The sequence below is a fragment of the Papilio xuthus genome, unplaced genomic scaffold (genome assembly GCF_000836235.2).
Source record: "Papilio xuthus unplaced genomic scaffold, Pxut_1.1 DF827680.1, whole genome shotgun sequence".
In the NCBI taxonomy this organism is placed as follows: Eukaryota; Metazoa; Arthropoda; class Insecta; order Lepidoptera; family Papilionidae; genus Papilio; species Papilio xuthus.
The window spans coordinates 2,966,959-2,972,159 of NW_013530969.1; positions in this window are offsets into that span (position 1 = coordinate 2,966,959).

The following is a 5,201-nucleotide window of genomic DNA, read 5'->3' on the forward strand; positions in this document are numbered from 1 at the left end:
CAGATCTTAATAATCAGGAGTTGGACCAACGTCTATAACAGTATGCCTAGAACAATGTGATTCATAACATTAATTTTTAAGTAGTACGGTACAACCTTTCTCGTGAGTCAAGGTTTAGGCGTTCAATCACAAATTGCTTTCAGTTTAATTGCTTTAATATTTAGTTTTATTGGGAGACGTAATCATTTTTAACATTTCAAATGTTTCTTCATAATCTTTATTGTTAAACCAACAATATATTGCTTTTCACAACTAATAAAACCCACATACATTTACATGGTACAATTATTAACCGCACCATAATAGTTCTAACATGCCATTATATAAAAACTAGCTATCGCCTTTAAAAAATAAAAACTTAAGAAGCCTACGTGTTCTTCTAGAATATGCTCTACATTTATGCCAAATTTCATCGAAATCCGTTTAGCCGTGTTGGAGATACCTTCAAACATGCATCTAAACTTTCGCATGTATAATATTAGTAAGATTAGTTATAAATCGTATAAATACAAGCTTAAGAAACCGATTCATCTAACGGGATTGATCGATAAGAAGAGTAAAATCACTTAAATGATCGATTAGGAATGATACAAGTTGTGCCAAATTTTGTTAACGGCGTTGAATGAGTCACTGCGGCATTGTATGTTGGCTTTATGTAATGGCACTGTTACAGAAACAGTTACAACTTTAAATCGTAATAAGCACGAGCCCCTTTGTTTCAGGCGCGCTGAAAACAAGCGATACACACCATTGTTAATAACGAGGTCGTATTATTGTTAATGATTTAAACTCGCGAAGAACGGTGCGCTTTGCTTTCTTAGACTTTTGTTGACCGAAATCTATGTGTTTATTTGTTACTTCATCTTCAAACTGTTACGGAACTGTATAGTTTTTGTTATTTAATATTATATTAAATTACGCTTAATTTTTTTTCAATGTATATTTTTTGAAGGTGACAAAGAGATGACATTTTTGATTTAATTTTAAATGTTATGATAGTTCAAGCGTTTTTACCAACAATATGTTTCCTTGGTTTAATATATTTACGATAGATATAAATATAATTACAGACATCTTTTAATTATAATAGTTTATAGCAATATAAGCTATCTTCGGCTACTAGGTCCGCGCGGAATGAAAAAAAAAATAGTGGCCTATGTGTTCTTTCAAACTATGTTCCACAACAATGCCAAATTTCAGCAAGATCCATACAAACGTTCTGTAACATTCGTACATCGGCACATCTAAATATTCGCATTTATAATATAAGTAAGATATGTACATGTTTACAAACACAGCTGCAACTTGTGTGAATACACAATGATACAGATGTGTTAACTATAACAAAAAATCTAGACCATATTTGTGTCATTGTTTACATATCTAATTGGTGTATAACTCGCGAATACTTTTCTATCAGAAACACAATTAGGAACCGCAATTAAAGACACGTGTTATTTAGCACGTGGTTTTATAAAACATTTATTATTGTTTACAAAATTATAAACATTATAGTAACTATATAAGTACAATGGAAAACGTTTGATTGATAGGAAATGTACACACGCAATCTTGTTACTTCTTTGAAAACAATTGTCTCCCCTTGACATTGCGCCGTGTCATCTTCCGCGATGTGTCAAACATGTACCATCAGTGTAAATCACCATGAATCCCAGCATAATTGATAATGACCACTCCGTTAGTCAGAACAATATGACTCATAGTCAAATTTAATCTTATAACGATATAAAATCTATAATTATTCTCTCTTTTATAATCTTATTGCTTACTTAATATTATAAATGCGAATGTTTGGATGGATGGATGTTTGATTAAAGGTATTTCGAGAACGGCTGTATAATTCTCGCTGAGATTTGGCAAGCATGTAGAACATAGTCTGTAAGAACACATGGGCTACTAATTAAGATTAATAATTCCGCGAGGGTTAGCAGGCGGCTAGTAATACATATTTCGATAAAATCAGAATTCAAAAGTTACAAAAGTATACTAGTGGGGAAAAAGAGTAGATACTAAAGAACAAAAAAATGTAGGGATAAAAAATTTAAATGACTAACTTTAAATTCGATTTGCAATCCAACAGAACAGTATATTAATTAAGTAATGTAGGCAACAAAATATTATCGCACAAATTTTACATTGTGTTCGTCTTGAACTAGAGAAATAGCAATTGGGATTCCACGCATCGTGTTCGCAATAGACTTCATATCGTAAACAAAACGAGACATACTACAATTCAAAAGAGTACGAAGGAGATTGATGAAGCTGAGAATATTTTAATAATAGGTTTCGTGTGTTCCATGAAACATAAGCTGTCTTTTAGGCGCCTACCTAGCTCAACTCCGGTGCCTACGCACACAATTCACTATGGACACAGCTAAATGTAACGCGATTTATTTTAATGTTCCATTAGATTTATTGCCATTACAATAATGATTTAAAATATTTCTGCGTTTTCGTACTCCGAAGGGCCTCATGCATTCACCGCACACGTCCATTAAAATTCGAATCGTTCGCCAATGTATGTATGTATTTACTACAATCGTTCGGTTTATGACCGAATCAGAAATTCACGAAGCTATAAAATGTTTGGCTGATTTTTTGTTTGTTTGGCTCTTTTAAAATATTGTTAGCTTATAAAAACTATTATTTACAAAGATTATTTTAATAGTATTTATTTTTTTATAATATATTTGGATTGGATGGTATTATGAATATAAAGTTAGATAAATCTCGTTTGCCTTTATAGCTTGTTTGTTGAAATACTAAGATAAAGGTCCAGTAGAGGCGTAGAGGGCGCGGACATGAAGCGGCCAGTATGGAGTTGAAAAACCTCTGTTCGTGAAGGAATTCGGTGGCTTGTTTTTGTCTCTACTCGAGCGTCGACCGCCGTCGTCCGCGCTTCGTGATATCTATTGTTTCGGACAATTTTTTTGATGTTTACTCCTAAACGGGTTCTCAGTTCTGACTCACATCTCGTACAAATACGTATACATCTAATGATGCACATGCAGGAATGCGTGAGCTTCATAATTCTTCCTGGTCGACAAGTTCAATTGTTTCGCATGAAGTTTGTTGTTGTTTTTAATTAACCAATTATCTGAATGCAGATGTTTGGAACAGATGTTCGTATTTATGACCATGATATCTCCTAAATCAATTTCGATTATGGCGTTCCAGTTTCGTTATCAAAAAGGGTATTCCGATTATAATTTTTATATACTGGGTAAACGTATGTTGGATACTTTCCGTTTTGAATAGTTTATACATGGTGACGTATTTTATTCATTACCTTATCCTATAAAATATTCCTTCCGTTTAACACGTGGTTAATTGAGCTTTTTCTTTTGATTTTATTTTTCCAGTCACTATTTTCCATGTCTTATTGGAAATATGAATAATGTGTTCCAACGTCCGGTGCTGTTGGAACTTGGAACACATTTACATTTTGCATAATATGTGCGCCGCGCCACTGGTTCATTGCCACTGCAATTCTTCTATAGGTCATTGACCTTACACAAACCTTACTGACCTATTGTGTGCCATTTGACATTACATTTGTACCCGCACAATAACTGAGTTTTTTTTTCAATATTATAACATAATTTTTCTTCTTATTGAGCCACACAATAACAAACTGGTTGATTATACACATTTAAAATAACAAAAAATAAATAAATATTGTTTAGATTAATATGTTCTTATAGCGCGGATATGTGGAGGAAAGGAAGACCTTCCGAACTAAAGCTTACAATATCATAGATACTGTCGTTGCCAATCAGACAGACAAGATTGTTGGCAACTGCGGTAACAGGAAGAGATTAATTATAGATAATAAATAAAACTCACATAACTTATAAATTACCCTTGTACTTGTTCATTAGGTATTTATTTTTATTCATATAGCTATTAATAAATTGATGGTAGGTATTCAATTTTAAACTGCGATTAAAAAATAGTAAAGGATAAAGAAAGTGCCAGTACTTATTACGTCCTACCTTTAACATTTCATCATTCATATGTATAAACGTTACGAAGCCATCTTATCAGCCAAATGTCGCCCACTGCTGGGTGAAGACATTCCCCAAAGATCGCCTTATTAATCATCTTACTTTATATTATAGTTTCTAATTATGTACTTACTAGCTGTCGACCGCGACTCCGTCCGTTCGGAATTTAAAAAAAACATAATAAGTAAGCCTATATGTTTTTCCAAACTATGTTCTACATCTGTGTAAAATTTCATCTAGATCCATTGAGCCGTTCCGGAGATATTTTCAAAGAAACATCCATCCATCAATTCATCATTCTAAACTTTTGCATTTATAATATTAGTAAGATTAAAATTAAGATAAGTTGTATATAAAACAACCTTTTAACTCGACAGAAAAACCTCTCAGTACTATGTTTCAAGCTTGTGATTAGGTGCAACGTAATTAACATAGTGATTTTTTCAATCGATTACTTTAGTTTGAATTACTGTTCCATATTCAATAATTTTCCATTGACTTGTATTGTTTGTATATTTTTTATGACATAAATTATACAAAAATCTTAACTACACTGCGACGTACTGGAATTGATGTAATTGATTTAACGTGATCAATATATTGTCGCAGTTTTAGGCTACGTTCGCACAGGCGGGCGGCTCGCTTACCGTCTAGACATTTGGCTTGCATTATAGCTACTTACTAGAAGACAAGGTTGTTGCACTGAAAGTGGTTTGCAGAGTGCGTCCCTTGCTTTAGTTATTTGCCACCGCCTGCCTGTGCGGACGTAGCCTTAAGCAAACAATTTATTATTTCATCTGAAACAATGTCGAATTTTGTTTCTTACTTCTATCAGAAAGCCGTTTAAATTGCAGGGAATAATAATTGAATGGGCATATACCACAATACACACATGAATACATAGGCACGGAAAATATAACTCTACTAATAATCCTGCAATACCGAGATTCAACTGTTATTTAATCTGCTTACTGAAGAACTAGTAGGAAAATCTTAAAATTATCAATCAATCTGCGACATTTATGTTTTCTTTGAAAGTAAAAACTATTTCATTCGACTTGCGGCTAGTTAAGTGAATAGACGTGTTTTGTGTTGCGCGCGCACATCTACTCACAGCGCTTGCGTCACTACACAGTATAAGTAAAATTATAAGAGGAAACATAATGCTTCGGT